The following is a 16951-nucleotide window of genomic DNA, read 5'->3' on the forward strand; positions in this document are numbered from 1 at the left end:
TGCTATTTACTATTTACCCACCATAGTCAGCGTAGTTATGCTAGCCACCACTGCCGTGGGTGCTACGGTTTAGCTCTGTTTGGAGGTTAACCACTTCACTTAGTTCACTATTTAACTTAACTTAATATGTTGCTACTCAGCGAATTACTTTGCATTGACCCTTTGCAGGGATGTGAGAGAAGCTATTGCAACTAGGAATGTCGATAGATTCTCGAAGATTATACGGGATGCGTCACCGTATTATGTAAGTATGATAAAGATTTTTTTTAAAAGAAACGAAACCATATCAAATCCATTTATTTATTTTTTATTTATTTTCCATTTATTTATTTCTTCTTTAACCTGGGACATGCAATCAGTGACCAGCACTGTTCTCCCTTGCTGCCCAGGATACAACACAGATAAACAACAAACATGTAACCAAGAAAATTTTAAAACTTTCAACGGAAACTGAAGGCAAATAAATAAATATTTACCTGCTAAAATTTTCATAAAATATACTTAATCAAGCTCAACAGGGACGGGGCCGGGATCTTCCAAGAATTTACGACTGTCATCTAGAAACACCAAAATCATCCAAGTGTGAAGAAGACAGTCAGCCAGTCATTACTGCCTGAGGATGGTAACTGTTAGTTACCGAAAATATTATTAGCAGGTAAACATTTATTTATTTGCCGTCAGTTTCCGTTGAAAGTTTTAAAATTTTCTTGGTTATTTTAACTACCGGAACGTATGAGCCTACATAGCCGCTACAAACATGTATTTAAAAGTATTTAAAAATATACATAAAAGTCATAAAATTAATACCATATAAATTATACACATACTAACAAATTTATATGGTCCAATTTCATCGAAAATGGTCGCAAATTACTCCCCTTCACACAAGAGATCTAAAAAATATACTTAATTCACAATTTAAGTGCATTTTTGTATTGTCATTTCCCCTTCAGAGTTCATGCAGCCAAAGACCAAAGAAATATATGTAAAAGCATAACGTTTGACCCATTATTTCATCCGATTCTGATGTTATAAATTTCTCAAATAAATTGTTTTCCTATTTGGTTTGCCGAGAGGTATTTGACATTTGACCTTATTTACTCTATAACTCCTGAACTAAGCACCCTAGTGCAATATGACAATTGACTTTTTTTATTCCTAGGAAAGAGAGGAACAATTTGAGGTATATTACAGCACGATAGAACAGATATTAACTTTTGGTCCCATAATGACCTTCGACTCATCGTGGGAAGTATAGGGGACATAGAAAAAAATGGAGCCAATTCTAGTTTTATCATATGAAGTGTAAGGATGCCAAAAACATTGTTTCCAATCTTGTAGGAAAAAAGATCCCAAACCGAAAATCACCCTTAGCGCCCTGTAATATATTTTACAACGGCATTAATATGAACAGTGTACATTGATTTATAATGAAGACTATGATCTTCATTCCTTTACGGTACGGTTTGTGAAATAGATTACAATCGTATAACAGCTGATATTATATATACAAAGAAGAAATAATAACAGTTATGAATAGGTATATGAGCCACTTCATCCCGATTTGCGCATTTGGAGAAGAAGCGGCTAAAAAGAAAATGTCAATGTCGCAAGAGGAAATTATGTTGATAGAGTAACGTCTTAGTACATGCAGACCTGGATTTAACATTATCCGCAAAATTGTTTACGTGAAGAGAGCTTGTCTCATGGACACCAATTATCAAGAGTCTACAGTTGATTATGGGAATAGGCGATCATGTTGGTGGAAGTAACAGCTTATTCCTACTGGCAAAACGTTGATTTAACATTATCCGCATTTTGTCAGGCGAGCTTGTCTCATGGAAAATTATTCAGGATGCTACAGTTGATTTTTAGTGTTTTGATGCGTTTATTTGTAAACCATGTATGTACAATATGAGCACTATCATGCTGTATGTTTTAATATAATCACCTTCTTTGAATAACACACTTGCGGTCATCTTTCGTAGATAAAAATAAGTTTTTGTTTGAGGTAGCCTACCTGAAATGATAGGAATGTCTTACCTATCCCGTAAGGCCAAAAAAAAAAAAAAGGTTTGTCTCAAAGCTGACGAGAAATTTAAAAAAAAATGCGAAATGCGATTTTTTTTTTTTTTTTTTTTATTCCCGACTTTTTTCATGGTATTTTGTAGGCCCCGAAAATACGAAAATAAAAAAAAAATTAAAAAAAAATATATATATTGCCTACCTGGCCCTCTGTTGATCAGATTAGGTCAGTTTAGATTGTCATGTAATTTGTGAACAACTCACTGAACTGCCGGCCTGGCGTGAGTCGAAGAAAAAGTGACAAAAATTTGACCATGAATTATGTTTTATAGTCAAAATATTCCACTAATTCGATTAATATAATGATATTTGGCCTAAACTTGAACTCATTTGAAATGAAATGTCAGTTTTATTGAGTTTTACACTCATCCATGTGCTTGCAATGCTGTTGAATTCTGCACTTTGCAGTCTTTGGCGATATTGGAACTGCATTTTATTGAATTCGGCGAACTTTTATGGCATAAAGCAACATTTTTATAGTAAGTGCACTGCTTGGAAACTTTCTTAAAAAGCGAGATAGATGGTTTAGAATCACGGCGAGAAAATTTTGAGAAAAAAGTCTGACTCACGCCGATTTTTTCTCGAAAAACTATAAAAATTTTTTTTTTTTTTTTTTAAAAAAATTTCCGCATTTGTCTTTTGTCAAATCGTGGGATTTTACAAACGCGCGCGTCAGCTTTGAGACGAACCTTTTTTTTTTTTTTGGCCTAATAAGGGATTCTTGTCAGGGTGTCAGAGTTTTAGACGCGCTCTATGAGACCATTTTTCGATCAATACGTGAGACGAAATGGGGCGAATTACCAAATGGGGCATTTTTTAACCACTCACGGTCACCCTTACAACAACGACAACAACAATAACTTCAACAACAAACACTTCTTTGGCCATTTGCCTCAGTTGCCTTAATAATTGTGTCACTGGCTTTTGCATTACCGTGTGAAGAAACCAGCTTTACTTTGTTGGATCTGTCTGTTGTATACGATATTTCTGATCATGGGGTGCGAGTTGAGCGCAGATTTATACGCCCGCGTCATTGACTTACGTAATCGCGGCTACAAACAGAAAGATATTGGTGCCGCTTTAGGAATTACATAATATGTAGTTTCTAAAATTTTGAAAAGACGTCGACATACCGGTACTACTACACTAAGACCAAGGTCAGGTTGGCTCCGAAAGTCAACTTCCAGGGAATACCGCACAGTGTCTACGCCCTATACGATAAATATACATTTAATGCTCCGTTGGTGAGCGACGGGCGAGTGGTATTTCACCGAACGCAAGAAAATGAGTTCTATCTGATTGGCTAGCAATCGATCGCTTAGGTCGCTCAGTAGTCAACTACAAACTCAAAATGGAGCAATGTATTCAATTCGATTGAAATCGATATTCTATTATTGACGTAGATAAAGAGAGTGATAGTGTGTCAATAATGTACATTGTATTGCACCTGGATTTTACATGCATTCCTTTATATAATTATTTTCTCAAAGAGTTGAATATATTACAATTTTTACTGTGGATTTCAAATTTTTTACATCAAAATTGCAGTTAAACATATCCACAGCAAAATACCGGTCCTCACTAATTAGTGTATTTAATTTCCAGTTAGTGTATTTAAACTAAACCTGTGATTTACCTGACAACAAATAAAATTTTCTTGCAATAGAAATATCATATGGGATACTGATATCATGTTAGAGTTTTTCATTACTCGGAGGTAAAACTGACCAATCAAGTACGACTTACTCATTACGTGAAGCGAATTTATTCATTACGAATTTGCCAGACGAGCTTCACGTAGTTGCAAGATATCCTCGGTCACGAAAGTTATGATTCAAAAAGTAGTTTATGAAAAGTACGAACCGACTTATTATTAAGATGGACATGCACTCATATAAGAAACTCATACAGTATTGTACATAACTATATAGCTAGGCAGAGTGGTGGTAAACCATGCACACAATTCTGCGATCTGCAGTGTATCGCCGGGAGCTAATAGTACAACTTGCGCGGCGTGGCCTGCGGAATTCAACCTTCAGCAAACCAGTTCGGATTTACTTTATATACTAGTGTAGTTACTGTCCGTTTTCCTATACACAATACTCAGTGCGCTCACCACTTAGCTCAGCAATGCTCTGCTGTCTTCGATAGCGCATTGTATCGAAGAGGTACCTGGCTTTTATCGAAGCCCAAACCCATAAAAGCCTGTAGCAAACTCTGTCAGACTCCGCTCAATTGTACACTATGCTCCGATACCATGCGTTGACCAAAATATCGATTGAATCAATTTTACGACCATGTTTGAATTAACAACCACTTGAAACCCAATTACACCACTTTGTGTAAACATAAACTTACACACATTATTGACTTTCTATTGACCGGAGACACGACCCCAGACATGCTTATTTAATGACCACTTGAGAAGGTGATGAGTGGGTCGTTATGTACTTACTGAACACAAAGGAAATTGATTATGGTTTTACCATCGACCGTGTTTATAATCCTGCTGCTCTGCTGAGCGCTCCGATAGATATCAGCAAACTCGTATACTGTTAGCTTGTTCCTATCGAACGCTCTAGCGTACATGAACCATTATCGAAGACAGCAAAGCATTGCTGAGCTAAGTAGACCATAAAAACTGTCCTCCCTAACCGGCCAATATTTAAAGTATTCTCTGAAATTCTAGAAAATATAGTTTTGTAACATGTCCTAAATTTTAGCTAATTTAGGTGTTTGGAAATATTGGTACTTCGTGTTTAAGGAAGGATATGTAAACGACAGATAACACCAAAAAATATGAAGAAATTGTTTCTAAACCGTGTTAAGTCTGCAAACAATTATGCTTCTCATTTTCAAGAACGCTGGTTAACAATAAGCAGACTGTTATCTCATTTCGTAAACAAACGCCCACACCTTGCGTTCGCTTTATAATCGTTCACCCAACTGAAACTATAATACCAGCTCATTGCTCATTGCACAGGTAAAACAGACACGAGTGCAGTGTGTATTTAACCAGAGAAGATCTGATGTAACATAGTTGAGCTGTTTTTATTGAGTGTTATCTTGGTTTAATAGCTTTTAATGGGGTTTAAGTCCTTCAAAGGTCGTGGTGAATTCTACTGTAGACATGACTGCATCATGATTATTTTAAAGTCAACAACATCAACAATATGATCTCCGTGATAGTATGACAGTATCAGTACCGTGGGTGTCAGTGATCCTGGCCTGACACAGTAGACAAACAAACACGCCACACACATGACACATGCATGCAAGGTAACATTGACTATAGGCCTACACTATTCAAACAATGGTATTGATCCTGTACAACTGGTCGTGGTTTATTTACATTCGGTTCATTTAAAATCGAAAATCGTAAAAACATAGAATAGAAACAATGTGGCAGGGTCTCAAAATCTCAAATTGTATGCTTAGCCTGAGTCGCTCGGCCTATCTCGAACAAAATCACCATGCGTAGCTGTTGAAAAACGTGAGGATTCATCGTACTATCACGGTAATTTTTGACACGAAGATATAGGGACGATGACGGTGTGTACCGATCTCTCCTGAGACTTTGGCGCAATGGCCGCACGAAGCCTGTATCTCGGCTACGAACAGAATGGCTGAGGTCCATAATCGCGCCTGTTACCAGTAAACAATATACTGGTTAGTACAGGTTTTTGCGCAAGACGAGCAATAAGAAAGCCGACATTTATGCAGAGACATCGGCATGCGCGCTTGCTTTGGTCACAGAGACAAAGGAATTTGGCAGTAGGCCACTGTCGTAATGTGAACTTCAGTGACGAGGCCCAGTTCCTCCTCTACAGACAAGATGGCTGATTCAAGGTCCGAAGACAGGTTGGTCAATCCCTATTTTATCCTGCCTAGAGCCCAGAGAGATGGTGTTGGAATCACAGTATGGGGAGCATTTTACAGTAGGTCAAAATCACACCTCTACATGCTAGAAGAACACATGAACCTGCATGTTCTTGAAGAAGTTATGCTTCGGGAACAATTTCGTGATCCAAAATGTCAACACAACGACACACAGAGACCTACGCGAGAGACCTTGGCAAACCTGGTCGAGGGAATGTCACGTCGTGTACATGACCTTGAGCTGGCAAGAGGTGGACAAGAAAGTGTTAATTTTGATGTACTCGGTCTTTAAATTGCCTGATAATAATAATTATAGAGTCCACAACTTATAAGTTCCCCCTAAATACTTTTTAAAATAAATCGAAAAAATGCAAACGTGTAAAAAGGTATGGGTAGCCGTATTTGTGTTACACTTATGGACCAAATAATAGCGTCACACGTCAGTCACAAAGGTTCATTATGTAAAAAAGAGAGCGTTTTAAATAGTATTAAAAGTTGCATCTGAGTCCATTGAGTCAGCTCTGAAACAATACAGTAGGCCAGGTCTATTCATGTGTTTGTTAAAGAAAACCTGACTGCTACACATCGTCATCATCCCTATATCTTCGTGTCAAAAATTGCCGTGATAGTACAGCGAATCCTCTCGTTTTTCAACAGCTACGCATGGCGATTTTGTTCGAGATAGGCCGAGCGACTCAGGCTAAGCATACCATGACTATCATATGAGATACCACAGAGTTTCTATATTCTACACATATTACGATTTGTGCATGCTCTAGTACCCCATATGATGTTTCTATTACAAGAAAATCGATTTGTTTTCAGGTAAAACCAGGGTTTTGTTTCCAGTACACTAACTCGAAAAGCAATACACTAATTAGCGGGGCCTTGCAGCTTGCTGTGGATATCTTTTACTGCATTTTATAAGTAAAGATTTGGAAATCCAAAGTAAAAATTGTGATATATTTAATTTTGAGAATTACAATTATACTTTATAGGTATAAAGGAACACGTTTAGCCCATTCAGTTAAGTTCCAGGTGCAAGTCCTATAACACAATGCATATGTAAACTTTCTTTATCTGTGTCAATAATAGAATATTGATTTCAACGGAGTATGGCGCTGTATGGAAAAAATAATTATAATACAGAGTGTTGACACTGTGTGTTATGGACTCAGGTGCCACTTTTAAATGATCTCTTTTCTTTAATACACAATTATCCATTGTGACTGAACGCAATGACGAGTGACGCTATAAATCGGTCATGTGTAAAACAAATAGGGCTATGCATATCTTTTTACATTTTTACATTTTAAAGTCAATTTGTTATCAGTTATTGATTGTATGTTCCTTAAAATTGCCAGTCAGTTATTTAAGGGAAAGCGTATGTTGTGACGATAATTCATTTGCATAATTGAATATTGATCATACCGTGATCGCCGTAGCCAATTCTCTCTCAAGCAGGAGGTATTGCTAGTTATTGGTCTACACCAAAATTTAATATTTTATAATAGTCGGACCCTTGAAAATTGATAAGGACCCTTCAAATTTCAAAGGCAAGAGTCCAGAGGACCCATTGATTATTTTTCAAAGCCTGCCTGATACCCGTTCATCTAGTGAAAGTGGTATTACCCGCGCATCCATTGAACGGCGTGGAGTGAGCTATTGTCCGTACGTTAATAAATACGTCACTCCTTGTTGACCCTGCAACCGGTACGGACGTAACCAGGCTCGTCTCCTGATGTTTAGTTTAGATTGGTCAACATGATGGTGAATATATTGCCATAATGTCTTGCACGTGAATTATATTCAATTATACTTACTGTGCTGCAATGTGACTCTGGTAAGACTTATTTATTATAGTTTGATCCGTTTGTCTGATGATGTAAATTCACAATAAATCTAGTAAACTTATTTATGTTTCACCTGGTTTATTTCATGTTAGTCATTTTATTTCCTGTTCATTATCCCCCATCCCTTGGGACTCCAAATCCGGTACCTCGCTCTGCTTTTCCCTTGACTAATACCCCAATTTAGCGTTATAATATAAGTAACTACAGAGGACTACAGTAACATTCTTATCAAATTAGCTTTATTATCATGACCAACGTCGATTTTTTAAACCATTAAATAATGTATATAATGCGGATCGTTCGCTAGTTCAAGATAATCCAAGCATAATTAAGCATGAACTTAGCACAAAAACAAATATCGAGTAAATCTTAACAAGAAACAAAATGGTTTTTTTTTTTTTTTTTTTTGAGAACAGCCGGGCCAATGCTTTGAAAATGCAACTTTGAAAAATGTCCAAACTCGTCCAACCCTTTACAACTTAATTCAACAGCCAACCTGCCGTATATTGGTGTAGTTCTATTTAGTTTGGCGCATTGGATTACATAATGATACATTATTTGTTTTTGGGTTGTGATATCATCTGGCCTACTTGGCATTTTACTTATTTTTTTTTTCATTTTCAACTTAAATTGTCAGTGATGCAATTATGTCAAATAATAATAAATATGAATACATATGGATATCAACGATATGTTCAATCAATACAGGCACTAATTCGTCGTCCGTATTCCATAGTGGCGTATAGTGGGGCACCGCGAATAAACAACTTTTCGAGAAAATCGGGTTTGAAGAAATGCCAATTTAAAATCGAGTTGTGTAAATCAGACATTCATTATATTTTGTAAATGATGTGAAATTTCTGTAGTAAACTAAATAGATTTTATTGTTATATATTTTCAAAAGAAATAAATACATACTATTGCTGGCAAACTGACAATAAAACTATACGTCACTATGGAAAACGAACAAAACGCAATACCCTAACCTTACGTTAACCGTACGCCACCTCGGTCGCCGTGTAATCCCTATGGCGTTACTTTTCGTCGTTCGTATTCCATAGTGGCGTATAGGTCCGATACGCGTACGCCACTATGACATACGATGTTTTTCATTTTTGCCGATATTTCATAATTATAAAATGTGTATAAAAAGTGGCGTATGGTCGATACGCCACTATGGAATACAAAAATGTCACTTTGTAACTATACGCCACATTTAATTAATTAATTACTAATTAATTAGCTAATTATGACTGATGAGACTTAGAAAAATGAAAGAGAACATCATTAAAAACATATGTGCCAATTTTCAAAAAATGACCAAAAATCACTATACGCCACTATGGAATACAGCCGACGAATTGTTCCTTTCATTGTTTAAAAATTAAATACATTATACCAACCAACAAGCTGAACTCTTTCAAAGATCTATACATGGCACCATAGTCCCCCGTGTTAAACGCTGGACGGAATGGGTAATTCATATCTTATACTTTCTTGGTATTACAGGTCTTAGGTTACTCAGACATAGACATAGTAGTTGACATACTATCTGAAAATATCGCCGCATGCAAGGCATTGATTAGCACCAGTAATGAGTGGGTGAACGAAACAACAACGGTATGTATTATTGAAATCCCTGTCTACTAGGGTGATTCAGAAATACAAAAGTTTTTATTTTTTGAAGGGCCAACATCTAATTTTGTTCATTTTGGTGTAAAAATGCATCATGCAAAATTTCATTAAATTTAAATCAACTTTGGAGGGTGCGCCCGGGCTTTGAAGTTTTGTATGCAAAGTCAATTTATGTGGATGAATTTCTCAGGTGTGTTAGATACACATGTTTCCTATGTAAACACATCGGAACTTTAAATCACCAAGTTCAAGATTTTCTATAATAATTAAAAAAGTACATTCACTGAAGAGGGAGTGGATTCTCTCAGTAGCACTGCTAATAGTTCAACTTCTTTAAATAGTTAATGCAAAGGCAGATGAATAAACTCATGAATATTAACAAAGGCATGCACTATCTATTACAGGTTGTTATATAATTATCTAGTAGTATGAAAGAAAAAGACCTCCCACCACCAGACATCACGTTGATATTGCAGGCTCCCATAATGCTTTCCTGCATAATGCTAGGATATCTGGCCATTATGACAGTTATGAATAGAGCCATTTGACCATTAAACTCAATAGATACAATGCACCATGGGAAGAGGAGAGATGACATTGTGTATTCTCTATCATGTCTATAGTATTTCCGAGTGGATGACAGGCTAATGAAAACACAATAGAGAATATTTATACCATTCATTCATTCTATTATAGGCTATCCTAATTATAATATTTTCCTGTGTCCAGAGGGCTGGCCAAATGTTTGGCTGTTCTGTCTACTGCTTTCCTACCATTGAAACAATTGAGATAAATTTTGAATTTTCTCAGCCTGTCTATATTTTCATTTAATTTTTCTTACATATTTGTTTCATGAATACCTAAGACTACATGCTAAGAGTTTTATAGCATAGTTGGATAAGTTGATTATTACTTTCTGGTGGTTGAGTGAAAATTACCAAAAATTCTCATAGACTTCACAAAACAAAAGCCCGGGCGCACCCTCTAAAAATTATTTAAATTTCATGAAATGTTGCATGGTGTATTTTTACACCAAAATGATCACAATCATCACAATGTTCCCGTCTTCATGCCTGTCTATACTTGTTGGCGTTGTCATTGCCCTGTTTTTGGACCGCGCGCTCTGAAAGACCCCTGAATTTTACCAAAATAGAGCGCTGAAAGACCCTTGATATTAAATTCAGCCAAGACCATAAAAGCCCTTTAAGTACATACTCCTTTCATTACTGATTTCAACCATAAATCCAAAAGGAGATTCTTGATTTTGACCGTTCACAGCTCCAACGAATACGACAGGTTAGGTTACCAATGAACATTCAAAGGCTGATGAGGAGATACGAAACGCTCGATTGAAGAGCTTAGTTGCAAAAGCCCTTACATTCACATCTGGGTGAAATTGGGTTATTGGCATCACATTATATTGTGGGTAAAAACAAATTGTGGTGGTTGTTTACCTGCATACCACGTTCCCTACCGGAGATATCATATATTTCCCGTTTGGGAAAGAAATTTCCGGAAATCTGAACTTAAAATGAATATAAAATCGTTTTGTTTTTTTTTTGTATGTATAATAGTAGCTTTGAATTTTCTTTACCTATTGAAACCAATAGGAACTGTTTTGGTTCACTATGTTTGAAAAACAAAATCAATTTAATTAACAAAAGTTGTAGCTTCGGAAATACTGAAAAATGGCATTTTCGCCAAAGAAAGTTTCCTACTATCAAGACCTAACTTTTGAGATAGTTTGCATGTTTGATGGTGCAAAATAAGGCGCCCGGTTGTACCGCCGCGTTCAGCAAGTCATCATCACGACACTTATAAACAAACCGTGCTCGAATTTGATTGACAGATGACGTCAGACACGATAAATTCTTTTTATCTCTGTCTTTAATTATAACTACTATCGGTTGGCATTGTGACCCCCGACTCTTGTAAATCAATTCGCAATAAACGCAATATATGTATTTCGTTACTTCACTTTGACTCGGATCAATGCTCGTTTGCTCATTTCATTACTCGTTTACTCATTCCACTGCTCGTTTACTCATTTCACTACTCACTTACTCATTTCACTGCTCATTGACTCACTTCCATAACTTTTAATCATTCCATGCTTATCCGACAGCGTCTTGCTTTTGGCCAATGAAGTCGATTTGTATGCCTCTGTAATGATTATCGAGCGTTTTGTATTTCCTCGCCAGTATGTGTAAAGTCTGTTGTATGTTGGTTCGAAACGTCTATATTTATCGAGCGTTTGGTCCTCTGTTGTCAGCACGTATAAATTGTATGGACTTTTGTCGAATTGGTTCGTATCGTCTAAAAATCGGACCATTGCCATTTCATTGCGTTAAACAGCTGTCCGAGTGTTTTTCTTATGGATACTACCCAGCGAACACTAAAATGTTTTTAAAACATGATAATGCATGCGTTTTTGGTTTTAGTTAAAACATTTTGAAAGCATATCAATGTCGGTTTATATAAAAATCATGAAAACGACTTTTTAAAACGTGTTATACTGAAAAAAAAATTAAACCAAAATTCGAAATGCTATACATGTAGTAAAATATTATTTAGCAAACATTTTGTGTACTTAAGTAAATGTTAGAATGTTTATTTGCAGCAAGTTTATTGAATGCTATTAAAACATTTTATATCCTTGACCATCACATACCCTTTAACCCGACATTTAACGTTTTCTGTAATATATTTGTGTTTGCTGGGTAGTAATCGAACTAGGCATACTAAATTATCTATTTTCATTTTGCTTTAACAAATAAACAGGGTACTATTTATATGGTAATGGGGTTTGTTGTTCGAATAATATACACCATGGCGATTTCCAAAGCTGTAATGGGGCCATCAAACACTAAACTCTGTTTAGGTTATTTAGACAAATAGCATACACGTGTGAACATTATAATAGGTCTACTCATTTTCCAATAGCCCGCAAAACTCAAATATCGCTATTCTGGACTGAATGCTTAGAGCAATAGATACAGCCAGTCGTATTTGCAATTCAATACCGAGGAAGGTAGGTTCGATGAGGGAAAATGACAATCTATTCTCATCTTATCTGGGTGCTTCCTAATATATATTTGTCTAAGCATAGCGCCACCATGAGCTTATTGCAATTGCGTTTAGATGTAGTCTCGGGCCAGACTGTATGCGGCTATCACTAACATACTAGGAACGACGATCGTTAAGACCGACACATTCTTGCTGTGTAGGAGACTAGTTTGGATGTGAACGGCACTATGACGTACCAACGTACAATGTCGTAATACGTAAACCGTATGTCGTTAGCAGTGAACGCCTTTACGCAATTCTTATCTAATAAGTTAATTATTAATCACAGAGGCTAAAACCGATGTCAACAAGGCACAACACATATAATGCTTTTAGCTAAGTTGAGAACCTGTTTGTTATTAACCCAATTCCAAATGTTTATTTATAACATGTTATTTTGCTTCAGTTGGGAGAAACACTTGAAATTGTCGGCTAGGGGTCATGCAGTCGTTTGGAGATGTCTAACATGTTATTTTGCTGCATTAATTAATTACAGAATAACCGATAGGAATGTTTTTACTGTCCTCTACCGTGTGATAGACGACAGGCAGGTCCAATATTTTCAAAAAAAATATTGGACCTGCCTGTCGTCTATCATAGGTAGAGGAAAAAAAAAAAAAAAATTCCTTAGTCATGTTAGTAGGTTAAATATTATTTTAATAACTGTAAATTAATGTTTTTAAAGCAAAACTAAGTTAACATCATAAAAATTCCCCCTATTATAAAATGAACGAAACTTGTTTATAACTGTACGTGTTCGGTTGCGCGTACTGCTAGCGCGTGCGCGTATTTCGCACTAGTCTACGCATACAACACGAAACATACTCGCACCACTACAAGCGTGTTACGCGTTATCAAGTAACATGATGACGTGGGGTCGTCTACGAGACGCCTGATAGACGACATCCGTAATCAGGCGATTGTCCAATCAGATATGTGTCTACGAACTAGACCACTCCCACTGACTAAGAATTTCTTATCACAGAGGGTAAAACCGATGTCAACAAGGCACAATATATATATAATGCCCCCCCCCCCCCACCCTACCCTTGGAGTACCTGTTTGTCGTTATCCACGTTTAAATGACCTTCGTATGTTCTAATATCCCTCAATATACTTTTATTTTGCTGCAGAGTGGAGAAACACCGCTGTATAAGGCATCAGAGAGGGGTCGCATAGCCGTCTGTAAGCTACTAATCACAGAGGGTGAAGCCAATGTTAACAAGGCACAAGTGGTATGTTTTTCCTTCGTGTACCTGTATTAGTGTGAAAGCTCTTTCAAATTCAAAATAGTAACATGGATACCATATGGTGATTAAGGGGCACCCTGGCCTGGATACCCTTTCGACCCACTAATACTTTGTTTGTATGGATTAGAAAGAGGTGAAAACCATTACCCACCATGCATAGAATTACGCTTCATTGGGTGCCCACTCAACACTAAAATTCCATGGCGTAGGCTGGGCAATTACATATGCGTCCCCTGCATGTTGTAAAAGTCTTTTTTGCACGCTTTGTGCAGAATTCAACATAAATTGTCATTTGAAAGAATGTTTTAAGACCGAAATTCAACTAGATTATAACCAAATTTGTGGTATGTATAGCTATTTTCCCGCGCTCTGCGCGCAATTGTTTTGGGAAAGCCGGACTATCCTAGTTGGCCCCGTGTATCACAATGTTCAAAAGTAAAGACATTAGAGAAGATGAAAACATCTTTATTAACATGATAATCCAAGTTCTTTGAAACATAAAATCTGAAATACCATTTGTAAGATTGGGTATATGGCTTTTCAATACCAACATTGATTTGCTTTGCACCATTTACACCTTTGGACAGGGGCACCCAATCTATTTTCGCCCCGGGCACCCTGACCCTAAGTTACGCTTCTGCATCAGTGGGGTGGAAAGTGTATATCCGCAGGGAAATTTGGTTCTAATAGAGTATACTAAACAATACTTTCACGAAGATTCAGGATACACCGATCGATCTCCAAACGTTACCAAAATGTCAGCCGTCGGATATTAATCATGGATCACCCCGACGGATTTACCCAGGAGGTATTTCAAGAATCAACGATTCCATTCGTACTTTTGCGTACTTAGGTAATTCTCGGTGCTCAAGCTTAAACCAGTTTTAGGCCAAAACAAATTGTTGTGTTGCCCTCAATCGACCGACCATATATCCTGAATAATCAGGGTCGCAATGTTGGGTTTTTTAATGATGATTTTTACAGATTTGTTCAAAAATTCAATGTTCTTCACCTTAAATTAGTATTTTATTGAAATACTAGTCTTAAATTGATTATCTAACATATCTAACAAGTATCCAGAAGTCAAAATTGACAAATGTCCCCTAATTGAAGAAGCATTATGTAATATTTGATGGGATTTTTAAAAACTGAAGAAAAAAAAAAGAAATCCGACCCGCCGACCGACCGACCCAACTTTCCCATTTTTTTTTTCATTACAATTTCGAGGAATTTTTAGCAAACGAGAAAGACGCGATCAACTCGGGGTGGATCTTCACAGTTCGATTGATAGATACCAGTCAACGTTGCAATATGCTAAGTGGATTTCGTGATTGGAATGGAGTTGTATATGATTCCTAGCAATATGGATATTCACGTAGGAACGGCAATGGATACATCAACTATATCAAGATCGCATCCAGTGAAGATGACTCTGATTTGCCTTTTTTATCCAGTAGAACACAGACACCAGGACGTGTCGTCTCCGGTAGTAGATGAAAGATCGATGTCTAAGTGGTGGAACCCTCTTGACTCATTATTTGGGATTTGAAAAAAAAAGCACGATGAGATTATTATAAAATATATTTTTTTAAATTTTTAGTCCAAAATATTTCTCATGATGTTGATATATACATATGAATTGTAATATCACAATTTACTAATATATAATAAAGAAGCGACTGATTTTATCCATATGTTTAAAACTCATTAAATTTGCAATACTTGATTAGAGTTTTTTTTCAGAGAACAACAACCGTATACGTTCTGTGCATTAAGAATGTTTACAGTCCATTCTTTCAAAGCGGGCACATTTCATTTCATGACGTCAACATTTTTCTAGGTCAAATCTGTCTCGTTCGAAGGAACTCACCGCTTAAAGTTGGTTTTTGCAGAATATCAATTTTAAACGTCTTATTTTCTCCAAAAAGGAGTCATTTTCATTGTCCTCATAATATTAGCTCGCCAATAATATGATGTTGTCCGAGCAATATATGTGCCCTTTAAATATAAATTTTAATATCTTTCCTGTGATCCCTTTGTACGTAATTAAATATCCAAGGTTATGACAAAAGCCGTTAATGCTGGTCATACTAATATTGTTATATTTTGCAACAAAAACAAATATTAATAATAAAACTCATCTTGGGTTTGGGTTTAGGGTTGTAATAAGACTAGTAGACTTGCAACCTATTCGGTAATCGCTCCGTTTGATCTTCATCGAGATAATCTTCTAGATGAGGTTCTGGGGCACACCCAACATATTTGACTGTTGCGTCTGTCTATTCCACAACCCTTTCACATAATACTGCTTCTCCTTTTGTTGTAAATACTCTCAGCATCTAAGGTTGGAGCTTCTCTTTGTTATGAAGTTTCTTCAAACAGACGTTTGATACCATTCCCAAATATGTCTGAGATGTCTCGACGCTGGCGCGTGCGCTTATACGTGACGCGATCTCTGATTTTCTTTGGTGCAAACTTATGCTTGTTTATACAAACCATTTTTTATTTCTGTTCAAAGAATAGCCTCTATGGTAAATTAATACATGCCTTTTTGGGCATGCTGTGTCATTTTATTCGTTAATAATTTCTTATAATTTTTATTCAGATTAAGTTGTTTTTTTAAATCAGAGTACGGGAGCGAATTACGTCTTGTATGTCAACTTTTCATCCTGAGCATAGGCTTGACAATTTGTTCTTGAAAAGCAACTTGGATCGCTTTTGGTTTGGCTGACAAGATTGCAGCTGATTTGTTAATACAGGTGTGTCGTAGATGCCAAACTACCTCCGCAATTAGGTCACTGTTGTTGATATACTTTGACAAAATGCTATTGTCAATTTCGTATACCTCCGCGCCCGGTTCTTTGAGATTAAAGAACAAGAAAAACTTGCATTAAGAAAACTAACCATGAACAAGTTCAAGTGTTGTTCGTCTTCTGGTTTCTTGTCGCCAGATAAAATATTAAAAATACAACAATACCTCATTTCAGCCTCTTATTTCCCTTAAAAAACGACTCAATTTCAGCAGGTGACTCTACACCATTGATTTTATGCTAATGCTGTTACGTAACCATATGTGTGATATAATTTTTACATGTGTTATTTGAAAGACAAAGGTAGAGTGTTTATGTAATTATTGAGAAATGCCATGAAAACAATTCACATATATGACGTCACAAGTCAACT

The 16951-nt window shown here is 36.5% G+C and overlaps 1 long non-coding RNA gene across 1 annotated transcript; it reads left to right on the forward strand.

Annotated features, from left to right (window-relative positions):
• The first annotated feature begins 200 nt into the window (after positions 1-200).
• On the forward strand, positions 201-13754 carry LOC140162138 (uncharacterized). Its single transcript, XR_011860199.1, has 3 exons — positions 201-244; positions 9327-9437; positions 13652-13754. It is a non-coding gene; the product is annotated as an uncharacterized lncRNA (long non-coding RNA).
• Positions 13755-16951: the final 3197 nt, after the last annotated feature.

This window comes from Amphiura filiformis, chromosome 10 (genome assembly GCF_039555335.1).
Source record: "Amphiura filiformis chromosome 10, Afil_fr2py, whole genome shotgun sequence".
In the NCBI taxonomy this organism is placed as follows: domain Eukaryota; kingdom Metazoa; phylum Echinodermata; class Ophiuroidea; order Amphilepidida; family Amphiuridae; genus Amphiura; species Amphiura filiformis.